Source organism: Zootoca vivipara, chromosome 13 (genome assembly GCF_963506605.1).
Source record: "Zootoca vivipara chromosome 13, rZooViv1.1, whole genome shotgun sequence".
NCBI classification, from domain to species: Eukaryota; Metazoa; Chordata; class Lepidosauria; order Squamata; family Lacertidae; genus Zootoca; species Zootoca vivipara.
The window spans coordinates 27962609-27978465 of NC_083288.1; the positions used below are offsets into that span (position 1 = coordinate 27962609).

General features: G+C 39.8%; 1 pseudogene; it reads left to right on the forward strand.

Moving 5' to 3' along the window:
• Positions 1 to 5400: 5400 nt before the first annotated feature.
• LOC132593115 (vomeronasal type-2 receptor 26-like) lies at positions 5401 to 10760 on the forward strand (annotated as a pseudogene).
• Positions 10761 to 15857: the final 5097 nt, after the last annotated feature.

A 15857-nucleotide genomic window follows, 5' to 3' on the forward strand; every position in this document is an offset into this window, starting at 1 on the left:
ATTAGAGATATGCAAAGATATATGAAGAGGAAGATGAATCAAGACAATGATCCATAGGAATATTTCCAATGCCTATTCATTGACTTTCATATTTGATAATGGAATGCATATTTGTGAGTCATTGCTTGATCCTAGCAGCCCCATTTCACATTTGGATCCTACTAACTTTAAAATTAGAGGCACACACACTAAAAGGTACTTGGGCTAAAAATATGTTTTCTTTCCCCTGTTCTGCTAGGCTCCAGACAAGCCTCTTTAATTATTGCTCTTGCTTTTGGCCCTTATTATCCAAATCACATGCAGGTATTATTTCTTTTAAGATATAACAAGTACATGTTCTTGTTCAAGAATTGCTCAGAGGATACACAATAGAGTACCAGCAATTAGCCAGAGGACTGTAATGGAAAAATTCTCCTAGGAATTCCTGTGGCCAATAAGAAAATAAATCACATACATTGTGATGGATGCTGTAAATATACCTTTATTCTACACCAGCACTAGGAAGTAGAGAACCACAAGATAGATTGATTTCTGTCAATATATGTTTTTTTGGTTGTTAGCCTTCAGCAGATCTGCAGATTAGTCATTAATGTCAGGCTGTTGCTATCATGGAGATTCTAAGCATACAAATAGAGGGACCTGTGTGCTGATAGTTGGTCTCTAAGGTGCTACTGGAAGGAATTTTACTGTGTGCTGATGTTAGATTTGTACACAGAGTGGTGACATTAGTAATATTGTAGATATCAATAGATCAGCAGAATTTAGATTTAAATTGAGAATGGTGTTATTAGTAATTTTTTTGTTGCTGCTGCTGCCTCACATAGCATGCAAAGCTCAAGAAGCTCAGTGTAGAAAGTGGCGTTCCAAACCGATTCATCCCAGGTTTTATAAACGTGGAGATTTCACCTATGGAGCCATCGTTCTTCAGAGTTTCGTTTCTCTGTCTCCAATTACATTGAACAGACATCCTGATTGGGAACAAGTACCGAAAATGTTTGTATAAGGAATCATTTCTCCTTCCTACTTTGTCTCTGTCTATATTCCATTCCGCAGCAGAAAATAAAGAGATTGAACTTTGGTTTCTTTCTGATTCTAAAACAGGAACTTTGAACACACTAGACAAGGGAGAGCTGCTGCAAGGTCCACAGGAATCTTAAATTTTCAGCCTCCAGACAATGATATGTTCATTTTGTGCAATAGGAAAATCAGTTAATTAATTATAGGCATTTTGTATTCCACCTCCCTGTATACAAATATCCACTGAATATGTACTGGGGCTTTGGAATGTCACCTGGTGTTTATAACATTGGTTTCTTGACTTATGTGCATTTCCATCCTCTTTCCATTTGCATCTCTCTCCATCACCATGCTGTCTTCCAAAGCAGGATTCTCATGCTGTTGAAGAGTGATGGACAGCAGGACCCAGTTAAGTTATGATACTGAATTCTGCTTCACAAATCAAGCTACCACCCCCACCAAATAAAGGATCTAAACAGCTCAGATTTAGGACAATGTATAGAGTGAGAAGTATCCCTCTCCTCAGCTCTCAAAACATCAATATATGTTATTGAATATGTTTGTAGTTATTCAGTATAGGAATTAAACATGTCATTGCCCGGAGACCATCTTGCTTGTGAATCCTGGATGATCTGCTCCCTTCCATGCAGGCATTTTCCCTCTGGTCTGGGAGGGCAGTGCCCTGACTGAGTGACTGACTGACCACAGCTATAAAACCTGCTGAATAGACTCTTGGGTTGGGGTGTTGCTTAGCATGTTTTCTTGGGGTGTTTCATTGTTGTTATTTATTATCTTTGTATTTTCATTTTTATATCTGATTAAGAATTAAATCCTACTCTGGATTTAATCCTACTCTGATTTATGTGGAAATTCTTTCAGTTTGGCTGTGTATTTGGATGTGTTTTCTTTATTAATTATGACTTTTGCCATGTTTGTAATTATGCAAATATTGTCATGACTTGTGCCAAAGGTACTCCAATGGGTTAGAGGTTTTTTTTTTCTTTTTTACCCTCATTTTATTTTGCAATATTACATTCCATTACATCTTTAATCATTATTTGCAATACATACTATTCATATATCTATATCTATCTATCTATTTGGTACCATATTTTTACCACTATGATGTCCTTCCACCCGTGCTCAGCTTCCATTGTTTTTCATTCCCTTCATATTGTATTTAAAAAAATTATTTACATATTCCCCATTAATCCCTTTTCATCTCTTAACCTTAACTTTAAAAACTTTACAATCAATGCATTTCAATAAATTTGTTTTGGAACAATATTTTGTCTGGGTTAGAGTTTTCTTGCTGTTAACGAGAATCCTGTAGGTTTGAGCCCACCCAGAGATGCCTGTGGAGTAGATTACACATGAGGTTCCTTCCTAGTCTTCTAGGATTCTATGTTGTAAGCTGCCTTGAGCATTGTTTTAACTATAGAAAGGCATGCAAATAAAATGATGGTGGTGGTGTTGATAGGGTAGTTTTTATTTGTTCTTACGTTCCGGTAACGAAGAACAATAACTGAAAAGATTTTAGTTACAGGTAGGTAGCCGTGTTGGTCTGACATAGTCGAAACAAAAAATAAATAAATAAAATACTTCCAGTAGCACCTTAGAGACCTACTAAGTTTGGTCTTCAGTATTTGAAGAAGTATGCATGCACACTTAAGCTCATACCAATGACAAACTCAGTTGGTCTCTAAGGTGCTACTGGAATGATTTTTTTTATTTTTTGAAAAGATTTTGGGAGCAAACCTATGCACGATAAACTGGATTAGAGCAAGTCAGTGTGAATTAAGCTGAGGTAAAGCTACACCACATTCACCACACCACATTTTAATGTAGACCACATTTTAATGTATTTTGATGTGTGTTGGAAGCTGCCCAGAGTGGCGGGGGAGACCCGGCCAGATGGGCGGGGTATAAATAAATTATTATTATTATTATTATTATTATTATTATTATTATTATTATTATTTCCAATCCACATTCAGCAGCAAAGCTGCTGCTGCCGCTGCTTCTCTGCCTAAGCCTGGCCAGTGGTGGATTTTGGGGTCTCAGATTCCATGGGCGCCCTCTGTCTCTCACCTTCCATTCTGCTTCATAGTTGCGGCACACCCTCCAGCTCCGTGTGCAACCGGTTGAGATGTCCAAAATCTGCCTCTAGCCTGGCAGTGGGAACATAAGATTTTAGCATATTTTTGTATGTCGACTTGCTAGGTAATGTGTGTTAGTGAAATATCCTAACTCACTCCTGCTTGGGTCCTGCCCTCATACCTCTGGAATGACTATTTTTTAAGCTTCAGCTCAATGACCCTCAGCTTAGCCAGCTTCAACTGGGCCACCTCAGCCAAGGCTTGGCTACGATGGGCCAGCTTAGACAGGAAGCGGCCCTCTGACTTAGAGATCTGTTGCATTCTAAGATGCTCATCCAAGGGGATCTTGCTATGCTATAGGGTTGCTACTTTAGAAAATAACAGCTTCAGAAAGAGCAGAATATACTTATGACACAATATGCAACTCTCTTTGTAGTGGAGTGACAGAGAACTATCAGCATCTTCTGGCTTTGGCTTTTGCGGTAAAGGAGGTTAATGAAAATCCAAAGATTTTACCCAATATTTCACTGGGATTCAATATATATGATAACACTTTGCATGCTAGGTGGACGACTCCTGCTGCGATGCAATTTATTTCACCAAAGGACAGACTTCTCCCCAATTTTAAGTGTGGGACCCATGAAAATTTATTGACTATCACTGAGGATGTTACTTATTCCTATTTTCCCATACCACAAATATTTGCTATCTACAAGATTCCGCAGGTAAGAGTGTATGTGAGTAAGGATTCAAACAAATATTTACAATGTGAATAGTGCTTTTCATTTCAGAAGTGGTTTCAGATCCACCCACATTGGTTTTATAAAAATACATTTTTATTAAATTTCAATTAAAAAATGAAAACTATGCAAACACGATTTGGTGACAATACAATGGAACTTTGCTCGTTCAACTTAATGTGTTCCGGAAGTCCGTTCGGCTTCCAAAACATTGGATTTCCAATGCATGACTTCTGATTGGCTCTTCCAATGACAAGAGCCAATAGGAAGCTGCTTGTCTGCCACATTGGACGCTTGGCTCTGAAAACGCTTGGTTCGAAAACCAGAACGCTTGGTTCGAAAACCAGAAAATTTACTTCCAGGTTTTCAATGTTTGGGAGCCAAAACGTTAGACTATGGAGACGTTCAACAACCGAGGTCTGACTGCTTAAGTAATCCATATATATTTTAAAATATATTTTTAGAAATTTTCAAATAAAAAAAGAAAATCATGCAAAAATGTGTAAAATACAGTTATCAAACAAGATGTGATGCCTGTATAAGTAATCCATATACAATTATAGATGATGGATGAACAAAGCAGACATAAAATAAACCAAATCAGGGCTTTGAACGCATTGAAGGGAGCAGGTAGAGCTTTTCATAGAATAGACATAAAGGCTAAATAAGACAGAATTACAAAATAATCTATTATGCAAATCGAAGGTGATAAAGTATTCAAATGCCCTGACTCAATTTATCAACCACATTCATTCAAATTAATGGGACTGATGTTTTATCAAGCTGCTTTTTCAACCCTCATTAAACTTGCTGCTAGGGGGAAGGAAGAGGGTGACTTTCTCATTCCTCTCCCTGTTCATCAAATGGAGGGGGTAATTCCCTGGGATGTATTTTTGCAAGAAGGCCAAGCAGAAGATGGGACTGGTGAAAGCACAGAAACACTGTTACACAGAGAGGTGAATCCTTCCTAGTGTGCAGGCAGGAAGCAAAGTCGGCACAATGTGCTTCAATCTTCCCCTGAAAGACACAACCGGCAATCAGAAAAGGTCTTAAAGTTTTCACAATACTTTCCCAGTGCCTGCTTTTCTTCAGATTTAGATTCAGGTAAATCTTATGTACCGTTAAATCCCTAATGTATATCATCATGTTTTTTATCAGTATCATAATTATCTGAATCCGATTTAATTTGCAAGGTTGCTTCTAATGCAATTTCAATGGATAAGACAGTGGTGTGAATTGAGATTTTCTGGATAACATGTGAGATTTAAAATAGTATTTGATGTAAAATCAGAGAATTTACAAAATCTTGGAAAACCTACAGTAAAAAAATACATTACAAAGTATGAACAATCATTCAGATATATACATGGTGTTTTTATTAAGAAATACAGTACTGTAGAAATGTTTTTGCAGTCCCTGAACCCTTTCACACACAGAACACCACCAATGTAAACTATTTTCCCCCACACCGACAATTTGTTTAGCTCATATATGATTCTGCTTCAATTATACTGGAGAACACTGAAATCCCTTCATTCTACAAAATGGTTCCAAAGAGACTTGATCAGTTCAGGGGGATTCTCAAATTACTTGACCATTTCCAATGGAGATGGATTGGATTATTTGCTACAGATGGAATGACTTTACAATGGTTCATACAGAAGATGGTACCAGAATTTTCCACTCATAGTATTTGTTTTGCATTTCTTGATTCATTCACCAGTTTTGAATATGATATTGAGAAAAGAAGTTATATGAGAAGTTCAATGTATTTGTCTGATAAGATCATGAACAGCAAAGTCAACGTTTTGGTCTTCCATGGAGAGGCTACAAACATGATCTATTTGACACATCTTCTAACCCTAGGAATCAAGGCCCAAATGCAAAATCCAAAAGGAAAAGTCTTCATTCTGACAATCGGGATGGAGTTAAAGACATACCTCTTCAGTCATAACTTTGATATTCGAGATTTCTCTGGTGCTTTATCATTTGCACTTCAGTCTAATGAACTTCAAGGATTCCGACACTTTATTCAGAACAGAAACCCTTCTAACGCTAAAGGAGATACATTTATTAAAGATTTCTGGACAGATCAATTTCGCTGCATATCCCAGGATACTGTTATGGGAAGTATGAATTTATTACAGGGTAATTACTCTGGGAGAACTTATTCTTCTCCTTGCACTGGAGAGGAGAAACTCGAGAGCCTTCCTGAGCACGTCTTCCCAAGGAGTGTAACAGGCCAGAGCTACAGCTTTTACAATAGTGTCTATATTGTGGCTCATGCCTTACATGCCTTGATTTCATCCAGATCCAGAAGCAAAGCAGGGATGAAGACAGAAATAAGGAACCTTCATAATCATCAGCCATGGCAGGTGACAGAGTCCAAACCTGAATTAGAGGCTGGTTTTTCTACTTTTCTTATCAATTCCAGTGACATTTAACTGTACAGCTGAATGCAAATTGTTTGTTAGGAAGGGGTTTTTTTAGGTTCAGGAATTCCTTTTTTGCTGACATAAGCACCCGGCCCCTTTGCTTCTTTGTTGCCCATTGTGTAGAGATGTAGATGGGAACTTGTTTGTTCTGTGGAGAGTTTTCCCCCATATTTTGCGGAAGAGGGAATGATAGGGACCATTCCATCCACACAGCTAATTTCTACATACCACATCTGGAGCAGTTGGCCAGCATGTTTTCTTCCATTCAGCAGCTTTTCTGATTGATTGTTTGAATGGTCTTTGTGTGTGTGTTGGTGTGAGCATGTGAATGTGTGATTGGACGGGATTCATTTGGGCAGAGAGAGAGAGATAGGTGCAAGTATGGTATGTGAAAGAGAAATGAAGAGAGGGAGATTTAAAAGGGCATATGACAAAGAGTGGTATGTTTGAGAGATGTACATGGTGTGTGTTTTCAGACGCAGGCAGATCTCTAATGTTGCCTCAGCATGAAACAAATGGATAATAAGTTCTATATAGTAGCATTGGCTGCATCCGAATTGTTGGTCTCAGCAAGAACAGCAATATTACATCTCTAGGTCAAGTTAGAAGCAACAATGAATCAACCGATGGAGATGTTTTTTAGATTGATCCTGTGCAATATTCTGCTTTTGGTTTACCGCTTTTTGGCCAGAGGGAGAGAGAGAAAAGTGTTTTTGTGGGGATGAGAAATGGAGAGAGGTAAATATAAAAGGGTATATGTTAAATATGTATATGGTGTGACTTATAGACTAGAGCATTAATGGCGCTTTATTTTTTATTATTTATAATTGTGCCTCCCTTCAGCATTTATTAATTATCTAGTTACAGGTAGGTAGCCGTGTTGGTCTGGCGTAGTCGAAACAAAATAAATATTTTTTCTTCCAGTAGCACCTAAAGACGAACTAAGTTTGTTATTGGTATGAGCTTTCGGGTGCATGCACAGAAAAGCTCATACCAATGACAAACTTAGTTGGTCTCTAAGGTGCTACTGGAAGAAGAAAAAATATTTTATTAATTTTCTGTTCATAGATAGATAGATTTATATATAGATATATAGATATCCCTCTCCCTACTCTACCACTGTTTCAAATATAGCTGTACACAGACGTGATGATGCCCTGTTTGAATTTATTATTTAGTATATTCCTTTTTAACCCATTGCTTCATATTCTTATCCTTCATTCTTATTTGTATACATAGTTTTGTATTGTATACATATTATTGTATACATAGCTGTCCTGAGCCCCTAAGGGGAAAAGGCTGAGTATAAATAAATTAATAAAAATAATAATTTTGGTCTTTGTATTTTGTCTTTGTAATTTGTTTTGTACCTTTAAGCCTGTTTGGTTTTTTCATAAGCTGTTGGCCATAAATAATAAAGGTTTGATCTAGATTTATTAATTATTAATTATTATTTATTAATATTATCTACATCAAGAGCATATTGTCCACCACAGTGGCCTTCATGAAAGCGGTTTTATTTTTTTAATCTGGCTGAACCATTTTCTTAAGTAGCTTCTTTTTCTGTTTTTGTTCTAGCTCTACCATTTTTTGAAAGCTGTGTCATTTAACAACACTGTTGAAGAGAAGCTTTCCTTTGACCAGAATGGGGAGCTCATTCAAAAGTATGACATTATCAATTGGATCACATATCCAAACCAATCTTTCAAAAGAGTGAAAGTTGGAAGGATGGATCCCCGAGCTCCTCCTGATGAACTCTTGAGCATCAATGAAGATGCCATAGTGTGGCCCAGCAGGTTCAATCAGGTACAACTTCAATGCAGATATTTGGGAAAGTGCCCCAGTTCTTGATGAGGGTGAGGTCTTATGTTCAAAGCCCAACCCTCAGCCCAATTTTGTGCTTGCCTATGCTCATTCTCCAACCACCCAACCCTCTGAGGAGAGATTTGATGGAGCGTTCCCCATTGCATGAAATTTTTACTCTCATTTAAGCAAAAATGAAAAGCAGTTTCTGGACACTGATGAATGTTCACCAGGGGAAGTGGGGCTGGAGTCTGACTGGGAAGAACAGGCAGACATGAGGAAACTTTAGAGCTAGAGGATGAAGGACTCAAGGAAGTGAAGGAAGAAGCAGGTCAGGGAAATGAAGAGCCAGGTGCTTCCCTACCATCTCCTACATCACCGTCTCCCAGAACCAGGAGAGAATTGAAGGTGGAAGAGCAGAAACAGCTACCATGCAAGTGTAATCTCCAGCTGTGTGAATGCAGCCCATGAATGAAAGTGAAAGAAGCTGGTGAAGGCAGTGAGGCCCCCTGTTACTGCAATTGAGCCATCAATAAGGGATATTTGGGTATTGTAAGTGTCAGCTTAGACAAGTGCCATCTGCACTTGTTAGGCCGGGGACCACTCATATTAGCTGATTGCATACAAGCGTCCCTAAATGACGAGAAATTCAAACTAAAAGGCTTATGAATTTTCATGCAGAATTTTTTTAAATACATCTACAAATTTGGGTAACTAAATTTTACACAGAAAAGAAAGAGAAAGCGGAACCAGGCAAACTATGTTCCACTCAACATTGGGGCAGCAGTGAGTGTGTGTGGAAACCACATGAACAACATTGGTTTGCCACAGCTGTGGATGGGCCTGACAGGGCCTGTCACACAATCTAAAGGGTTTTTCAGAGCCTATTGTAGCCACAGGAAGGCACAACAGCATCCCAAAGGAGCCCATTGCACTTGTTTTAGTTTCAAGATAATTTTCACGTTTCCTTCAACATTCATTCCATACGTAAGTCAAATATGATTCTCCTGAAGATCAACATCTCAACCTTTCATTTGTTGATAGACACAGCCTGTTGCTTTGTGTAATCCCAAGTGCCCATCTGGTTATAGGAAGAAAAGCAAGGAGGGGGAGTCCTTCTGCTGCTATGATTGCATTGTATGCCCCAAAGGGTGGATATCTGATCATGAAGGTGAGAGTTTCAGCATACAGGTGCAAGAAGAATGTCTATACTTCACAGCCCAATACAAGGAAGAATAACGGGCACATTAAGTGAATGCAATTAATGAACACTGTGTTGGCAATGCCCTTTTATGCATCCAGGTCTCAAATGTTATGTGCCTTCCATATTTCAAATGAGATTTGGTAGTGTCTATGAATCTGTATTTTTGTGAACCTTGGCATCTAGAGCCATCTAGCACAGTGCCACCTGCTGTGCAGATGACAGAGAGTAACAGCTATAGCTACTTTGTGTTACTTATTTATTACAGTAGAACCTCTACTTACAACCACCTCTTCTTACGGTCGTTCCAAGTCACAAATGCTGCAAACCCAGAAGTAAACACTGGGTTTGCCGTGATTCGCACCTGCGCAGAAATGGCTTCTTCTGACTGCACATGCACATAAGGGGGTTTCAACCAATGATCCATTCCGCCCAGCGGACGGACCTCTGGAACAGATTATGGGCGTAAGTAGAGGTTCCACTGTATTGTATTTCTGTCTTCTCAGAAGGAAAGGGTTAAAAATAATTCTAACCTGGTATTTTTTGTGCTTTCAATTTCAGATATGCCTGTGTGTTCCAAATGTCCAAATGATCAATATGCAAACAAAGGACAGAATGCATGTATTCTCAAGAGTAAAACTTTCTTATCTTATGAAGAACCTTTGGTGTCAGTTTAACTATTTCTGCTGTTTTATTATCCATTATCACAGTTTTGATGCTAATAATATTTTTGAAGCACCATGACACTCCCATAGTTAAGGCCAACAACAGGGGCCTGACCTACACTCTCCTCATCTCCCTCCTGCTCTGCTTCCTTTCTGCACTCCTATTTATTGGCAGACCTGACAAGGTGACATGTTTTCTGCGCCAAACTGCCTTTGGCCTTGTGTTCACAATGGCTGTGTCTTCTGTGCTGGCCAAAACCATCACTGTGGTTCTCGTTTTCATGGCCACACAGCCTGGATCCAGGATGAAGAAGTGGGTGGGGAAAAGCCTGGCCAGCTCCATTGTCCTTTCTTGCTCCATTCTCCAAGGAGGCATCTGCCTGGTGTGGCTTTCCACCTCTCCTCCATTCCCAGATAGTGACGCCCAGTCAATGACTGAGGAGATTGTATTGCAATGTAACGAGTCTTCCCCAATCATGTTTTACTGTGTCCTGAGCTATATGGGCTTGCTAGCTATGGCCAGCTTCACTGTAGCTTTCTTTGCCCGGAACTTGCCTGACAGTTTCAATGAAGCCAAGTTCATCACGTTCAGCATGTTGGTGTTTTGCAGTGTTTGGTTGTCCTTTGTTCCAACTTACTTGAGCACCAAAGGGAAATACATGGTGGCTGTGGAGATCTTCTCCATCTTAGCCTCCAGTGCTGGGTTGCTGACTTGCATCTTCTTCCCCAAATGCTACATTGTCTTGTTGAGGCCTGAGCTGAACAAAAGGGAGCAGCTAATTAGGAGAGGAAAACATTGAAGAACATTGTTATTCTCAAAAGTTTCTTCTTCTTCTTCTTCTTCTTCTTCTTCTTCTTCTTCTTCTTCTTCTTCTTCTTCTTCTTGTTACTTATAGCTCATTCAAAGCTTTTCTGACTTAAGTATAAATTAGGATGTGGATTCATTGTACAAAGAATATCTTAAAATGACATAATTGTGAATGTTCTTTCCCCCCATTATTCACTTTCTATCCATATCATTCATCAAGACAGAGGAAGGCAGAATTCATTGATTTCTCTCTCCATGTTACCATTTCAGTAACACTCATAGGTATGTTATGTTGAATGATAGGAAATGAGCTTAGTTTTATTTAAGGTGAGTCTCCGTCGTTTGAGTAGAATGCTGTAATAACAATACCATACCGACTTTAAGAAGCTTTGGGAAACAAGTGAAGGATAAGCATTCATGAATTGGGAAAAACCTGTAATTCCTTACAGACAGCATCCAAGAGTGACACTCTCAGGTAATGCAATTGCGGGAGCAGTTCACTTCCCCTTCCACCTGTCTGTTCCTTTAATTTTGTGACGACAAACTGGGTTGCTGACTTGCATCTTCTTCCCCAAATGCTACATTATCTTGTTGAGGCCTGAGCTGAACAAAAAGGAGCAGTTAATTAGGAGAGGGAAACACCGAAGAACATTGCTATTCTCAACATGTGACTTCCACTGTTCATTCATGATTTTTCTAATTGAAGTATAAATTAAGATTTAGGTTGTGTTGTACCAAGAGCATAATAAAATGACATAAATGTTGATTTTCCTGTTCCTGTTCCTTTTCTTTTCTTCACTATCTGACTATACCATTCATCAAAACAGAGCAAGGCAGCATTCATTTAGCTCTATCAATCCTGTCTTCTCAAGAACACTGTTAGCTATGCTAGGCTTAGCGAATTTCATAGCAGAGGTTCCATTCCAATGTGGATCTCCTTCATTTGAATACTGTGCTCTATACATAATACCACACTGACTTTAAGGAGATTTTGGAAACGAAAGAGGGGGCAAACATTCATAAATCTTGAAAAATCTCTAATTCTACAGACAACATCCAATAGTGACATTCTCAGATAAATTCTAGTGCATATGTAGATCATGGTTGCATCTCTTTGTATCAATCTAGTTTTGTATCTGGTCTGTATGGTCCCCTGAAAGTAATAAGTCAACTTGGGTTCTCATTTGGAATTGCAGGTGTTGGAACAGATCCCCACCTCCTTGTTTGCTTCCTGAACTACCATAATAAAGCTTTGCAGCTAATCTGGTAATGTGCTATGTTAGGTGTTTGACAGTTACCTGGTGCAACTGTTGTGGGTTTCGCCACTATTACACTACAGAATTCTAACTTGTCAGGGAAATATAGGAAGCTCCCTACTTAAGAAAGGACACTATAGTTGCTAATTACATCTGTTTGGTCACCATGAAGTGAATCTCTTCATGTTTTGGCATGATCAGGAGTTTCTCATCAGATGAGCTTCATGACTCAAGTGGTCAATACAAAAGAAGGCACTTTATCAGGCTGCTTGGTTTCAAGAATCTAACGAAAATTAAAACCTGGCATTTTCTGGTTTCACTTTGTAAATAGTTGTGTGTTATAGAAGAAGAAGAAGAAGAGTTTGGATTTGATATCCCACTTTATCACTACCCGAAGGAGTCTCAAAACAACTAACATTCTCCTTTCCCTTCCTCCCACACAAAAAACACTCTGTGAGGTGAGTGGGGCTGAGAGACTTCAAAGAAGTGTGACTAGCCCAAGGTCACCCAGCAGCTGCATGGGGAGGAGCGGAGACGCGAACCCAGTTCCCCAGATTCCGAGTCTACCACTCTTAACCACTACACCACACTAGCTCTCAGTTATCTGTGTAGTAGGATGCCCTACCAAACAACCTAGCAGTATAGCCACTGCAATTGTCATCAGTGTTGATGCTGCCTGTCACACATCCACACACAAAGGAGCTTTTCCTTTTCGAGTTATGCTTTGTCTCAGTCACCATCCTCAACTTGTTGGTTGTGCTTGGAAGAAATCATTTTCCTTTGGTATGCAGTGCAGCTATATTTCTTTTTTACTAAGTACTGCCTCCTTTCCATCATGTCATATGACCACTATGCAGCTATATCATACCCTCCACAATTTCCAATGACAATAGGGATGTCCTATTCAATACTACTACTACTACTAATAATAATAATTTTATTATTTATATCCCACCCATATGACTGCGTTGCCCCAGCCGCTTTGGACAGCTTCCAACATATATAAAATGTAAAAAAACCTTCCCTATACAAGGCTGCCTTCAGCATAGCTGCCAAGTCTCCCATTTTACGTGGGAAGCCCCCGGATTTTAATCCGTTTCCTGCTGTTATCCCAAATAGAAAAAAATCCCGGAAATCCCCCGGATTTCCTACCTGACAGGGTGGCTCCATTTCGGGTGCTGCTCTGCCCATGTTTGGGCACTGGAAATTGGGCAGCACCGGCATCGGAAGTCACTTTTAAGCATGTCCAGACATGCGCAGAAGCAACTTCCGGTGCCGCTCTGCCCATGTCCGAGCACCGGAAATCGGGCAGCGCCGGCACCGGAAGTTGCTTCTACGCATGTCTGGACATGCGTAGAAGCGACTTCCGGTGCCGCACCACTGCTGATCCCGCATTTTTCAGCGGGACACTTGGCAGCTATGGCCTTCAGATGTCTTCTAAAGGTTGCATTGTTACTTATCTCTTTCTGTTCTCTGTTGAGCAAAAGGAGAGGTAATTCTTTGGGGTGCTCTTTTGCAAGTGTGCCACACACCATACAGGACTGTCACAAGGACTGAAAATCTGCTACACAAAGGGACCATTCCTTCATGGCTGGGGGCACTGTTATGCAGTGGTTCCACTCCTTCCTCCTGGGCCATGTGCAGAAAGGGGTGTTCAGACCCCTGGGCTCTCACTTGTGGGGTGCCCCAGGGCTTTGTCCTCTCCACCATGCTTTTCAACATTTATATGAAGCCACTGGGAGAGATAACCAGTGGGTTTGGGCTGGGTGTTATGCAGCTCTTCCATGCTAAGTTGATTCCATATTTCAAATGAGATTTGGTACTGCCCATGAATTTTTGTTCCTGTGAACCTTTGCATCGATCTAACACAGCAGCCCACTTTATGAGTGAGTGGAACCTGGCTGAGGTTGTGCATCAGCTGACAACATCTGTCTCCCCAGGCCAAAGGATTCTTCTCAAATGGCCCATCAATGCCTTTTGTCATGTTAACAGATTTGCTATTCACCAGGCCAGCTAGGCTGGTTTACATAAGCCAGCCCTTGTCTGGCCTAGTTCTGGAGCTTGAACTTTCATTCAGTTAATCAAAATCCCATCATTTATTAATTTCCAAAATTTAGCAGTGTCCCCCAAACCTATAATAGGATTTTTTTAGAAGGATTCCCCTGTCCTTTTCTTATGGTACTCATTTATGCTGAGTAATGAAATAAAAAGGACTGCAATTTGGCAAATCTAAGATGAAGAAGCTCTGTTTTATCCTTCCTTCAAAGTCATGTTGTTAGAGTGCTCCTTGCTGACTTTTAACTCTTGAACAGCACAACACCTGAAGCTGCTTAGAGGGCCCTCTGCCCAAAGAGGGCAGCACTAGAATCATCTCCCCCTCGCTCATCTAGTAAGAAACCCCTTGTTGTGAACAATGACCACATCATTCTCTCCCTTCCTCCTTTTTTCCAAGGAAGACTTGACTCAACCTATTATTACCACTTTAACGATGGGGGAAGTAAAATATGATTTCAATGAAAACTCAGGGAGGGAAAGCTTCACAAGGGAAAATTCACAGGATTGAAATAACATTGTGTTCTCTTCTTTAACCAAGTGTGCCACTAACTGTACATGCCTTTCATGTGTAATGCAAAAAGACTGGATCTTATGGCACAGAAAACCCATAAAACACTTGAACAGGGGGTGGGAACTCCTTTTGGCTTTCGGAGATGATCCTTGTATCACAATTTTTGAGAAGGATGCTTAATTTTTAGATGAAAATATTTTTGTAGTAGTAGTAATAATAATTAATAATTTTATTATTTGTGCCCTGCCCATCTGTCCCAGCTACTCTGGGTGGGTTCCAACAAATATAAAAGCAGAATAAAACATTAAACATTACCAAGCTTCCCTATACAGGGTTGCCTTCAGATGTCTTCTAAAGGTTATATAGTTACTCATCTCCTTGACATCTGATGGGAGGTGGAATAAGGTGGCAGCTTTGCTTGCAGAATTAGCGATATCAGATCTTCAGCATAGTGTCAGGAAACTATTATTATTTAATATTTGATGTCATATTGTGTTTTAATTTGTTGGAAGTCGCCCAGAGTAGCAAGGATAACCCAGTCAGATGGGCAGCATATAAATAAGGAATTATTATTATTATTATTATATTATTATTATTATTATTATTATTATTATTATTAAATGAACTTTGTTGAGGCTACTGCACTGTTCCTCTGGCATATCGCCCTCCAGGAGTTTTATTCAACAAAGAGCTTTTTTTGTGAATAAGGAACAATGACGTGCTTGAGGCGATCTATAAGAGCTCTAGAGCAGGGGTCCCCAAACTAAGGCCCGGGGGCCGGATGCGTCCCAATCGCCTTCTCAATCCGGCCCGCAGACGGTCCGGAAATCAGCATGTTTTTACATGAGTAGAATGTGTCCTTTGATTTAAAATGCATCTCTAGGTTATTTGTGGGGCCTGCCTGGTGTTTTTACATGAGTAGAATGTGTCCTTTGATTTAAAATGCATCTCTGGGTTATTTGTGGGGCATAGGAATTCGTTCATATTTTTTTTCAAAATATAGTCCAGCCCCCCACAAGCTGACTCCTGCTCTAGAGTCTAGACTTAGGTAGTTGTGCCCCCTTGTACCAACCACATACCCACACAGTAATTTCTGAAGTGCCACAAGGAATTTATTTAGGGTGATCAATGTTTGTGTGCTCCACCAGCTGTTGCAAATAACTGGCATGATGAAGAACAGAATTGAAATGGAGAAAGTAGGAATACAGTTTCATGGTGGAAGAATATCTCATGTATGCTTGCCTGTAAACATTCCCATGTCTTGATT